The following is a 14,284-nucleotide window of genomic DNA, read 5'->3' on the forward strand; positions in this document are numbered from 1 at the left end:
GAGAGTGGCATGGACATATATACACTACCAAATGTAAAACCGATAGCTACTGGGAAGCAGCCGCATAGCACAGGGAGATCAGCTCGGTGCTTTGTGACCACCTAGAGGGGTGGGATAGGGAGGGTGGGAGGGAGACGCAAGAGGGAGGAGATATGGGGATATATGTATACGTATAGCTGATTCACTTTGTTATACAGCAGAAACTAACACACCATTGTAAAGCAATTATACTCCAATAAAGATGTTAAAAAAAAAACCCTGATGAATATAAAAACTGAAGAATAACCTTGCCTCTCATCGCTAATGATTCTAGTTGGGCTTTTCATAAAAGCCTAAACATCATTCCTTGTAGTACCTTCCACACCTGGGGCTGAACGGGGTCACCAGGCTCTTTTTGGGTCGGGGCAAGACAAACCCCATGTTTATTGGGTACGTGCCCCCAAGGCTCTTAGACAATAAATCTCTGTGACAGTGAGAAGGAGACTCAACTCCAGATGAACAATATTTTACATGTTCCCAAACTAAGGTGACTGGGTGATTGTGGAGTGACTGCAGCTGTATGGTGTTACAATGAGGACAGCTGCTTTTCAGTAAACTGGCTGGAACTCATACAAGTGAGGCTTAACTTCAGAGTAGTCACTGTGGGAGATGCTCTATGTATTCTCACAGAGGTGTCATTTCTGAAAATACTCTGGAGCTCTGTGTTTGGAATGATTCTAAGATACATTTTGAAAAACGTCCGAAGAACGATCGATGTATCATTTATTCTATAATTATATCTTACCCTAAAATAAAAATAAAGTTTGATCACTCCTATTATCTTCCTGTTGTTGTTTCCCAAAATGAATCCAATTTATAAACATGAGGATGATCCATCCAAAAGGAAATGTGTCCAATTTCAGATTTGTGGGCCCAGGTTCAAGCTCATACACCAAGGAGGACACTCCCTGTCTCGGAATGAGGGCCAAGGAAAGCCACTGTGCAGCTGAGCTTCGATCCTTTGGGTGGAAAGACGACCCCATCTTGGGCATCTTGGGAGAACAGAAACCAGTGGATGAGATCACTGCATCGGACATTTACTGAAGCTCAAAAGCCTAGCGAGTCTCTGAGCCAAGACTGAATGCAAGTCTGACTCCAAAGCCAAGTGCAGTGCAGAACTACACCTGAGCTTCCCCCGACTGTATCCTGAGATGCACCTGAGACAGATGGCCAAGCAGGGCTCGGGCATCCAAGGAGGCCTAGCTTTCTGGGTCCAGCAGCAAGTAGCCCCCGTTATCCCTGGGTGTCTTGCATATATGACGTTTTGTGGAGGCTTGGACAGTCTGGAAGTACTGCCTTGTGCCCCACCACTTCATTCCTTACTCACTCACTATTTTAATTGATTACTTACTATGAGGCAGGCACAGCACTAGATCTTGGAATTATAAGAGCGAAAAAGACACAGCCCCTTCTGTGTGTTTAAAGGGCATTGCAGGGAGAGACCAGAATTAGCAACCTCTTTACCTACATGTACAGTGAAAATTAGGGAGAAATGTTACTTTTTCTTTTTATTGTTTTTTTCCAGTTTTTCTATAACTAGGTATCACTTGTATGACCAGAACAAACAAGTTTATGTTTGAAAGGGCCCATCATGTCAGAGGGCAGATCACCTCCTGGGGAGGGGGCCCCCTGACTTGCGGGGGGCGCCGAGTGGCGCCCTTCGGCCCAGACCATCCTAACACCCGCTGATCCCTTGCCTCTGGACAGTTCTGCTCTGATGCTCTAAGAAGTCTTCATGTGGACAAAGTCCAAGGAGAGCAGGAGTCTAAGAAACTGCCTCCTGCTCTGAGCAAGCATTCACTGTCCTTAAACTAACACACTCTCTCAAAAGACACCATACAGAGGCCGGTAGTCAGAACCTCTTTGAAAGCCACAGAAAACCCCACTCAAACTGGTGCAAAAAGGCGGGGGCGATTTTCTTTATTTTTTGCCCACGGAACTGAAGGTCTGCTGGGTGTGGCTGGACAGAAACCTCCCCCTAGGGGGTGCCCAGCAGCCCCAGGCCCCCCAGGGCTTCCTCCCCCCCACTTCTCACTGGGGGACCTCGGGCTGGGTCAAGTGGCCCAGGAGTTGGGACCCTGAGTCACATACGAACCCCCTGCTGAGAGCGGATGGGGGGGAGGCGGCGGGCGGTAGCCTCGGCGTCTGGAGGAGGCGAGGGGTGCGCGTGCCCCTCCCGCAAAAGCAGGCGCGGCTTGTGGGGCACGTGGGCCAGGAGCGTGGCTGCGCGGACCGTTGCTAGTTCCCTCTGAGTGAGTGGAGCTGAGCACAGGACACCGGGGCCCCGCGTGTGTCCTGGATCCGTGGCCGTGCTCCGAGGCGGGCACCGGGGAGCCGTGTGGTCCCCGCAGGCCAGCCGCCCCTGCTCTGTGGAGACGCACTCGGTGCAGTCCTGCTGGAGCATCAGACATAATCAACAACACCTCTGCTGGCCAAAATACCTAGGTATTAATTTCGAGAGCGCAGAACAGTTGTTAGAGGTTAACCTGCTCTGAGCACTTAACGAATCAGAACAACAGCAACAAGATCAAGGCCAAGAGCATTACCTGACCTGCCTGGACCTTCAGTCCTGGAAGCGGCCTTGGCTCGCTGCCCTTCCCTTCTTCTGTCTCTAAATTTCTTGGGTGTGTGTGGGCTCTCTGCTCGCTCCTTCTACCCCCGACCTTGGGACAGACTCTCCCCTCTGTCCTGCGGGGAGCACGGCACCCCGTTGTCGGCGGCCTCAGGAAGTACCCGCCTCTACCGAATTCAACAACTGCCGTCATGTAAGAGATGCCACCTCACGCAGAGGTCAGTGATGCGGGAGGCTTAACGGGCTCTGCTGGACACCGTGTGCGCTTTGGAGAGAAAAGGCCATTGTTTCTGCTGGTCTCTGACTGGCCAGTGTGTAGGGAGGGTGTCTGCAGCTCCCCAGGCAGCCTTGTCTTATCTGCAGGGACATCCATCTTATCTGCAAGGTCTCAGGGTGGAAATGAGATCAGCGTGCCTAAAATATCAGCTTGGATAGAGCAAGAAGCAGCAAACAACGCCCACAGTGCAGAGGCTTGCACCCTCTAGTCACACTTTCCAATCCCTAATTACAGAGCACAACTTCTCTGATGAAAGTATGAACACACACACACACCCCTAGAAAAGCATTCACACAAAATCCTTTGGATGTAACACTTCTAAGCCTTCCAGGGTTCAATTTCCCACAGTATCTAGAACATCACTCAATCTCGTTTGGTGGTCTTGCAGCCCCTCAGCCCTCCTGGGCTGCTGTAGGAGAAGGATCTCAGGTGAGCTCTGTAAATGTGTTTTTCACTCAGTTGCCACTCTTGGTCTGTTTTGCAGCCAGCTGCCTCCTTCTACTTCACGTTCAGGGCCGTAACACCATGCTGCACAGCTGAGCTCCGAGCCACGGTGGGTAGGTATAAATGCTCGTCTGCTAGGTAAGGTACGGCGTGCTGCAGAGTTTTAATACCAAATGAGTTCTACAGAAAGCTTTATTGCAGTAAGTCCAGCACACAAGTGTATACAGCGCTCAGGGAAACTCCTCTCTCTCTGTCCTTGGTTTCCCTCCCTCCCTACCCCCCCAACTGAAGTTCCTATTACTGTACCAATGCAGCACAATGGAAAGCAGAATTTAAAGCAATTAAATGATATTGGACTGCAGGCATTCACAATGATGCATAATGAAAGGAATGGCAACGTTCAATTCAGAGCCTGGATGGTCTATCTAGGTCTTTAATTAACTGCACGTGTCTATGCCTCTACACCCCAATGGAACCACAATTATTTTTAGAACTACAGTTACTTTTATAGATAAACCCACACCGGAAAGTCTTAGGAAGTCAATTTGCATGTGAGTTAATGCCAGGGCAGCGCGTATGCAAAGTGGGTTTTCCCAGATGAAGCCGCAGTGTGAAAATTTCCATGGGTGGGTTTTCCCATCGCCTTCCCACTGGGAAAAGTTAAATAGACTAAGGTAAGATTTAAACAACAATTTCTAACAACAAATTGAAACACTACAGAAGACATGCCACAAGGCCACCCATGATTTACTGCCAAATGTTCTGTGCAATGAATAACTGTCAGAAGCAGAAGCAAGGCCGCTTCCTGCTGGGAAAGCAAGTGTGGCAGGGGGGTGGGCGGAGCTCCAGACGCGATGCCCCGCCCTCTCCTCTGCTCACCTGTTTGACTCCTTTCCGGGTTCCAGACTCAGGCCTGCAGTGGTAATTCTTTTGTAAGTGAATGAAAGCCATTTTCCTGTGGCTAATCCTGTCCTAAAGTTCACCCCCTTTGTGGTGACACTACATTTGGTCTGTCCTTCCTGGAAGGAAAGAGCACAGCAGGAAGGAGGCGGGGAGGCACCGCCCCCTGTGCATACAAATTTAACCCTCGCACCTCCGGGGAAGCAGGCAACAGTGTATCCCCTTCATGGATGAGGAGACTGAGGCTCAGCCAATGTGAGTGCGTTGGTGAAGGCTCACGGCAGGAAGGGAAGGCTCTGGGAGTCGGGGAGGGTCTTGGCCCTGCCCAGGAGCAGGTCGGAGGTTGGAGATGTCTCCGTGGGCAGGGGCTGGGAGGCTTGAGCTCTCGGAAGAGCCCCAGCCCCTGTGGTCGGCTCAGCCTAGGTCACTGCCTTTCTGGCTCTAGGAGATTTCACCCTGCTGATCGCTGGTCTCCATGGTTTTGATGGTTCCTGTTGCCTTTTCTTCTCCAGGTTGGGCTGGTGGCTAATGCCTCCCCCAGCTCACCGCTGAGCTCTGAGCTCAAGCAGGGGGACCGGCTTGTACATATACATATACAAACACACACGCACGTATAGGTACATGTACACACACATGTACGTACACACATACACAGATACACACACATGCACGTACATACACATATACATGGTATATGTATACACTATATATACATATATTTATAAATATATTTCTAGTACATGTGTGTATATTATATATGTACATTTAGCATAGGTTATATATGTTATATATGTATAATACGTTTATAGTATATGTATGTTACATACATATATAGGTATAGTAGTACTCATGTATATATATATATATACTCGCATATATTTAAGGAAATGTATGTTATATATGTATATATAGTGTATGCTCACTATATATGTATATATACAATTATACACATATGTGTTATTGCTTTATTATTAAAGATATGAATACAGGTGTCTATTTGAAATTATATTACTCTGTATTATTTACTTTTCTGTTACACAAATGCTATTAATAAAGAAAATAAAAATAGGACTGGCCAGGGACTTCCCTAGTGGTGCAGTCGTTAAGAATCCGCCTGCCAATGCAGGGGACATGGGTTCGAGCCCTGGTCCAGGAAGATCCCACATGCCGCGGAGCAACTAAGCCCGTGCGCCACAACTACTGAGCCCACGCACCACAACTACTGAAGCCCACATGCCACAACTAATGAAGCCCGTGCACAGCAATGGAGACCCAATGCAGCCAAAAATAAAAAGATAAATAAATAAATTTATTTAAAAAAATAGGACTGACCAACAGTGCCAATTGGTAGTAAGGAACAGTGGGACTTAGTTCTATTCCTATGTGTAAGGAAAATGTCATATTTTTATGATGCTCTTTCTGTTGCCTGACACAGCAGCTCCCTCTAGCCCTCCCCCTCTTTCTCTGATGGTTGAATGTCTCAGGCTGGTTAGGGAACGCTGGGGACACAGCTGGGGGCCCTTAAGTCAGCCTGCACAGCCACCCGTCCACCCTCCTGTCCCTCAGCTTGCTTCTGTGATCTCTACAGAACTGAGTTTCCCCAAAAGTGGTTCTGGACTCACATTCACTTAGGAAACAGTTTGCACTAAAACTGCCTTTTGGAGATTAATGGCTCGATAAAGATCCCAGAGAACCAACTTAAGTTTGCTTAACCTGGACTTTTCCCTAAGCGGCATTTGATTTCTAGAACATTTTTCTTTCTTAGACACTTACCACTAAACAGCTAACGGGCCCTACCTGATCCCCCTTCATTCCCCTTCAGCCCTGTGGGCCAGCTTCCCACCGTGTATTTGCTGCGTCTGCAGCCTGGATTGCTTTCCCCAGACCTCTGCAAGGTTCCTGCCTCACTTCCTTCAGTCTTTGCTCAGCTGTCACCCTGAGTAAGGCCACTTCCTATCACTCATCCCTGTTTTATTCCTTTCTCCTAAACATGGGTCATTGTCTAACATTCTATGTAACTGACTTATTTAACTTACTTTCCAAGGGGACCAGAACTCTTTGTGGGTGGGCGTTCCATCTGGTGGGCTCGCTGCTGTAGCGCCAGGCCTTGAGCCTAGAGCAGACCAGCGACTCACGGCAGGGGAATGAGATGGAGGCGGCCGCAGGGAAGGACAAACGGCATGTGTGTTTGGGGAGCCCAGTGAAGGGACAGGGCACAGCTGATGGAACCACCTGCTGAGGCTTTCTGGTCTCTCCTCTCAGATTACACTCCCAAAGTGATCCTGGCTTCTCCCTACCACACATTCCTCCAACAGGCATCCAGCACCTACACCCAATACACACCAGACAGCGGTGACCCAGTAGTGGGGAAAAAAGCGCCTGCCCACGGGGAGGTAACCTACTGGCAGGCACGTGTGCAGGGACAGAAAGAGGAAAATCCAGCAGAACTACATCCACCGCATTAGCTGTAGGTTTGCCTTCTCACTAAGCAAGACGTTTGCTCTCCATTTTTTTCTTTTCCCCTAGAACTGAATGTGTGAAAAAGCAGCTCAATCACCAGGAAAAAGGGTTAAGAGCAAATCAGTGCTAAAGAAGAGAAGATGCTTAATATTTCCTTTTCACCTTGAAATCAGCCTCACTATCTGCTGGGCTGCATAGAATTTCAAACCCCTCTGAACAGACCTCCCCAAATCACTAGGATTCTAATTTAAAGAGATAACTGTGATGTGATGTGACCCTCCACACACTGGTCTGGAATAAATTCTTTAAGAAATCCAACGTGTGCATATGCACACGAACACACACTCATTTAAGCGCAGAAAGTACAAAAATCCAAAGAGGAGAAAACACTGGAAAAGATTAAGGATGCCTAGGAATCCTCGAAAGCTTCGAACTTATTTACACGTATGAAGGCGAAAACTGTGAAGCCAGGCGTGGTCGGACTTCCCTTCCCCCGTCGAAATTCCGTATGTTCTCAGTTACGAGCCCCCGTGGTTGGACTCCGTGGAGGGGGCTGTTACACTCACGCGTGGCTTTGCCTTTTTTTTTCTCTACCCCAGTGAACAGAACCGTCAGAGAACAGGATGGTGAACGCGCGGCTGAGACGTCAGCACACACAGGCATTGAGAAGTGGGAGGCGTTGCTAGGCCTTGGAGACAGTCGGCCAGGAGGCCTTCAACGGTTACTGCCCAGCAGCGCCGTGCTGACTATGTATTTTCACGTAAGGGGTAAGTAAGCTTTTGTATTTTGGCAAAGAAAAGGTACGTATGCTACTCCTCGACCTCTGGGACAAATGAGGGAGTCAAGCTGAAAATCATGTCTGCAGACTTAGATTTTTGTTCCCCTTCCCCTGTCCATCCCAATCAGTAGAGTTTTGAACTATAGTAATTAGTCCTGTTTATGGCAGGTAGTCTTGAATGTATTTTTCATTTCTGAAAATTAGACTCCAAAAGGCTAGTGCTGTAACTATGATTCTAAAATGTAACAAAGGTATTTTCAAATATCTGGCAACTGTAACATTTTCACCAGTTTTCTAGTTAGTAACACTGAAAGTTGATTATTTGTGAAAGTAGAGACTCTGGAGTTTTAACACCTAAGAATCTTTTGGAGGGTACTTGTAAAAAAAAAAAAAAGCAGGTTCCTAGACCTGGTGTGGAGCTCAGGAATTTGATTTTTACTGAGAACCTCAAGGAATTCAAATGTGTTTTGGGGGCACACTTTGAGAAATAATGTGTTAAGCCTGGCCATTTGATTCTGCTCCCTGCTGGAATACCACGGTGGTCTTTTATGTATTTGCTGCCATGTCTGTATTGGTTTTCCCCTGAGGCAACAGTCAGGATGGGCTAGGTTGTGCTGCAGAAAACAAAAAACAAAAAAACAAAAGAAAAACAAAAAACAATCATCAAACTCTCAGTGGCTTACAAGGTCAAAGTTCATCCCCTGCGTTGGGGGCAGGGCGCTCTGTTCCACATTGTCGTCATTCAGGGTCCTGATGGCAGCTCTGCTCTCGGAAATTTTGTTGGCTGCCGTGTTTGGGGGAAGAGAAGATGGCAAAGCTGGGACTGGCTCTCCCAGCTATAACATGTGTCGCTTCCATTCATGGTTCATTGGCCACGCCTAACGCTGTGGGGTGTGACAACGCAACCTTCTTGTGAGCCCAGAGGACAGGTGTATGGATACTGGAAACGGTGGCAACGTCTGCCCCAAGGGATACAGGAGGCAGAGGCATCAGGCCTGGAAAGATGGTTCCTAAGCTCTTTTTTTTTTAACTTAATTAACTTTATTTATTTTTGGCTGCGTTGGGTCTTTGTTGCTGCACGCGGGCTTTCTCTACCTGCGGCAAGCAGGGGGCTACTCTTTGTTGCGGTGCGCGGGCTTCTCATTGCGGTGGCTTCTCTTGTTGCAGGGCACGGGCTCAAGGCACGTGGGCTGCAGTAGTTGTGGCATGCAGGCTCAGTAGTTGTGGCGCGTGGGCTTACTTGTTCCGCAGCATGTGGGATCTTCCCGGACCAGGGTTCGAACCCGTGTCCCCTGCATTGGCAGGCGGAGTCTTAACCACTGCGCCACCAGGGAACTCCGATGGTTCCTAAGCTCTTGAGGAACACAGGGCATCGATGGAGGGTGAGGCACTACACTAATATTAAAATAGTGGTAATTACTTCCAAAATTGCCCATAACGTCCCTAGAGAAATTTCTTAACCTTTTAATAGTATTTTATATCTGCTAGGATTAATTAATAAATAGTTAATGTATGTTAACAGAAACCCTCCTAATTGAAATTCCTTTAAATATCTGATAGTTTTTGAGACAAGGAACACAGCGTAGGAACAACAGAGTTTATGGTAATCACGTCACATGATGGAATTGTTAGTGGTGCCCAGTCCTGCTGCTTCTTGAGCCTGGTACTTAGCGGAGGTGCCAGGGCACCAGGCTCCTCTGCTCTACCCCCATCTGCCACCTAACTGCTCTTCAGCCCTGGCTGAGACCCACCGCCGTATTTCTCTGCATCTGTTTCTTCCTCTGCGAACTGAGTTGGAGAGAGACAGTGGGTCACTAATGTCTCTCAGAAGAACCCAGAAGCTTCAGTCCTGATGTGATCAAATATGATGAAGAGTTTTGAGTCACTCCCTGTATGGAAAATCACAAACCAGGATACGCAATGGTATTTTAAGCTTCTGAGAAATATTCTGCAAGGTGACTTACTGCAAAGGAGTAAAAATGGTTCCTGCCACCCTAGATGCTAAAAATTCATTGTGGAATGAGTCTTAGGATGTGCTTTATTAACCTGGGTTTTCATTTCACTTTTCCCACTTACTGGATGTGTGCCTTCGAGAAGTTGGTTAATCCTCAGATCTCTCATCAGCAAAATGGATTCTAATTTATTTCCAAAGTTCTTGTGAGAGTAACATAAGATGATGTGGCAATGGGCTTAGCATTGCGTCGAAGACATCCTGATAGCTGTTTCATGAATGTGAAATGAATGAAATGCCCAGCTAGTGAAAGACTGTATCATTATTATCATCATCCGTGGAGCTTTGTACGTGGTGTGTCCCTGGCCACATTGAATTCTGCCAGCTTCTGACAACCTGAAAGTTTTCAGGAGATTCCTTCCATTCAGAGAAGAATCCTTTTATAGACTTCATTTCTTTCCCCAACTAAAACTCGCTCGGGCAGCTGGTGCACGAAATGCCTGTCAGTGACGTGTTTGGCCCCCATCAGGCCTTGCCTGCTGTCCTGCTTGCCAGGACAAGAGCAGCCTAGTCTTCTCTGAATTTTCATTCCTCACACCTCATCCTGATGCTCCCCAAACAGCCCTCGGTGCTGTCACAAAGCCCCGAAGAGAACACAAACATCAGCTGGTTTCCTCGAATTTCACAGATGAGGGAGTGGAGGCAAACTTTTAGGCAGATGGATCTCAGTTATTGAAGGAAGGGGGTTCCAAAGGGCTGTGGAGATCCCTCTCCCTCTGGACTTTCCTTCTGCTGGGTTTCTGCCAAAGCAAGGGCGTGAGCTGAACACCCGAGAAACCCTCTGTGCACCTGACTTGTCCAGAGCCAAATGTGTAGCCACGGAGCCTCTGGCCCCTGGCGGGGCGGCTCATGGACAGCAGAGTGGAAGCCGGCAGAACTCTCTGTCATCTTCTAGGGCTAAGTGGACAAGGAGGGTGGACATTTCACAAATCACGGTGAGGGCTTCCCTGGTGGCGCAGTGGTTAAGAACCCGCTTGCCAATGCAAGGGACACGGGTTCGAGCCCTGGTCCGGGAAGATCCCACATGGGGTGGAGCAACTAAGCCCGTGCGCCACAACTACTGAGCCCGCGAGCCACAACTACTGAAGCCCACGAGCCACAACTACTGAAGCCCGCGTGCCTAGAGCCTGTGCTCCACAACAAGAGAAGCCACCACAGTGAGAAGCCCGTGAACCGCAACAAAGAGTAGCCCCCATTCGCCACAACTAGAGAAAGCCCGCACGCAGCAACGAAGACCCAAACACAGCCATAAATAAATAAATAAATAAATAAATTTATATTAAGAAAAATCGTGGTGAGGTGAGTCGTCCTTTCTCAGTGAAGAATCTCTTCCATTCCTCTGGAGCACCCTTCGCCCATTCGCTCCTTCCCCAGTGCATCTTCTGGTCAGTACACACTGTGTATATCCCCAAGGCTGGGACAGGGGAGCGATGCTGAACACCGAATCGTCAAAACGTGTTTCCTCGTTGCTGAATCGTGGCCAGACCTTTCCCTCCACTGTTTGCCCTTCTCAAAGTCCTTGATCAAACAAGAAAGGACGGGGCTTCCAAATGGCTCGCTCAAGAATGAAAGAATGCGATTCTACAGCCTTGTCTCTTTGAACTCAGTGGGCTGAATTCTTTGTTAAAATTTTATTGGTTACCATTTGGGTGAGAGTGAAATTGCTGAAAATCTGACTGTTTGAGACATGCTTGTATACACAGACGGCAGATAAAATTATCCAGATGAATTTAAGGGCGCTTTGGTTTTTAGTACAACACACTCAGTCCGCCTGTGCTTGTCTTGAGTTGGGCTGTAGGGAGTGCAGAGCAGGAACCACAGAATTGAGTTCAAGTTCCCTCTGCCTCTTACTTCCCCTGGGATCTTCGTTAAGGGGCTTAATCTCTATGGAACTGAGGTTCTTCATCTCTAAAATGGGTCGGTAATTATCACCTTGGGGTCATTGTGATAACATTTGTAGTGTAACTAGTATAGGACTTAAATGAGATAGCTTAAAAATATCAACACTGATTAAGCATCTACTATACACCTTGGGCTTCTGTGCCCGACTCTTGGGCCATAGTTCACATTGTAACCATCAGAGATTTGTGCATTTATTAGGACAGTTTCCCCCCTTCCTCCCTGGGGCAGAAGATAAAATGTTTTGAGGAAAGTATACTGTCTCCAAATTCACACAAAGGCACCCAAGCAGTCTAGCAAAGTCTGGGTCCATGGTGATCTTGACAAAAATGATCATCTAACTGGAAAATGCAATGTCGAAACTCAAAAATATCGCAGTGGTTGACAGTCAAGTCTGTGAGGCCAAGGAGGGAGAAGAAAGCATTCCTCACAGAATAAAAAGCTATGGCAACTCAGCAGTAATGGTGATATTAAAACAAGTCCACAAATTCTTTGATCTTCCTTCCTTTAAAAGGTGGCGACTCATTCTCCTCTCCGTGAGCGTGGCTGCATTTACACTCTCCTGATGAACTGAGCACAGTGCAGGTGTGTGACTTAGGGTGCCAGATCACCAAAGGCACTGTGGCTTCCTCCCTGCTTTCTCGGGTCACTCCCTCTGGGGGAAGCCAGCTGCCATGTTGCAAGGACTCTTGCCAACACCATGTGAGCCGTCTTGGAAGCAGATCTTCTAGCCTTGGTCAAGCCTTCAGATGATGCAGCCCTGGCTGATATCTTGTCTGCAGTCTAACCAGACACCCTGAGCCAGAACCAACTGGCTAAGCCACTCCAGGATTCCTGATCCACAGAAACCAAGATAATAAATATTTATTGCCTTAAGTGGCCGACTACTGGGGAAATTTGTTACACAGCCATAGATCACTGATGCAGTGGTAAGAAGTCCCCAGTGGAAACTTCTCTCTGGTTGGAGCCTGGAGGCCTAGGCTGGGTGGCTGAAGGGGACACAGAAGATGAGGTCTGAGAGGGAAATGCCCGACTTTCTCTGTCAAAAAGTTAGGATTTATCCTATCAGCAACTTACTCAAGCTGGAGAATGTTTTTGCATAGAGGAGTGACATCATCAGAGTTGAATATGATATCCCTGGCATGAAATGGGATGGGAAGAGGCTGGTTGTGGGGAGGGGGAATTCCAGTTAGAGAGTTCTAGGAACAACAGTCCAGTTAAGAGAAGATGAGAGCCTGAACTATGGCAATGGCAGAGGCGGTGGATACGGAAGGACTGTCTTAAGACATGGTGGTTTGAAAAAAGAAACGACCAGTCTCCGGAGCCATCTAGTGCAATCCTGTGTCACTCTGCATTGTGTGGGGTAATAAAAGTGGGCTGAACTATATGACAGCCGTATAGTCACACCAACAGTATCATCATCATCATCACACACACACACGCTCAAGAAACTTAATCCCATGAGCTACAAAAGTGAGCATTTTGCAAAGAGGACTTCACAATTAGGAAATGTCTTACTCTCAGGATTTAATATGAAGCATTTGAAATTGTCTTTATAGAAGCTCTAATTTCAAGAACAAAAAGAAAATAATGAACTCCCATCTTCCATAGGAACCCAAAGCCTCACATTTTTCCATGGTATAGAGGCCCCAGAAGATTAGACTGAACTATAGTGTGGGGTGATTTATAGCTCTGTCGGAACACAGATTAAAGGTGGTTTTGAAGTGTTGGGAGATTCAAACAAAATCAGTATAGGCAGGGATATTAAATTCGCCAAGTACTCATCTGCCCCCAAAACCAGTTACCTTAGGAAAATAACATCTATCTTTAGTATTTCAATAGCCCCAGAAAGAGATGGATATATAAATGCTAAGCCATGAATATTTTAAATGGCCACATTTCTATCCAAATGGTGAGGGAAGAAAACGTGTGTGTATATAAAAATATAAAACTTCCATCCTATTATCTTGAATGCATTGTACTATCACCACTCATAGCAGTATTTCAAAGTCTTTCTTATGGAAAGGAGAGCTCTAGTTGAACTAGAAGTTAAGCAGAGAACCAGAAAAATTCAAAACCAGTGGAGAGTCAAGGAACCAAATTTGATTTTCAAAAGGAAAACGTTTGTGAACGGTAAGAGTTGGGAATCATCGTTTCTGTTTCTGAAACTTTAAAAATAATCCTTTCTTTTACTTTTACATGTTATATGGAACTTTAAAAGAAATGTTAATCTTCAAATAACTTGATTCATTAAATACCTGTTGAATACTCAATGTCCTAATAACAGGAGGTAAGACATGTCCATTGAGAGGAATGCTTCTTCTCCTTAAAGTAAAAGTGAAAATCTAAGTTCCTTGAGGCAAACGCTGTGTTGTTGACCACAGCAGTCCCGGGTCAACGGTGAGGCCGTTTACGGTGAGGGAATCACTCAACGAACGCCCTTTTGAAAGAGGACTGGATGAATGAATGAATGAGTGGACCAGTGTCTGAACACATGTAATGTTAATGACATTGGACTTGTACAAATAAGAACAAGGCTGTAAATTTCTGAAGTATGTCTCTACCGTCAGAACTCACAAATATTTACAACTGAAGAGTTTGGTGGAAGACGTGAAAAATTCTGATATTTAAGAAAAGATAAAAATGCTGAAAGTGTGAACTAAGTAAAGCAGCAGCAGCAGATTTTAGGAACCTCGATGAAACTCTTTTAGCAAAAAGCACGCTGCTCTAACTACAATGAAGAACACGGCTGTTCAGAGTGATTGTGTCATGGCGAAAATAACTTAATGGAATGCTGCTCCTTCAAGACCATCAAAAATCTGCTTCTGGCTCACGGTCCAAGGTGAAAGTTCCATGGAGGGAGCAAAGGAAAGGACAAAGAGACCACCACCATGAGTGCCTGCA

Source organism: Physeter macrocephalus, chromosome 15 (genome assembly GCF_002837175.3).
Source record: "Physeter macrocephalus isolate SW-GA chromosome 15, ASM283717v5, whole genome shotgun sequence".
In the NCBI taxonomy this organism is placed as follows: Eukaryota; Metazoa; Chordata; class Mammalia; order Artiodactyla; family Physeteridae; genus Physeter; species Physeter macrocephalus.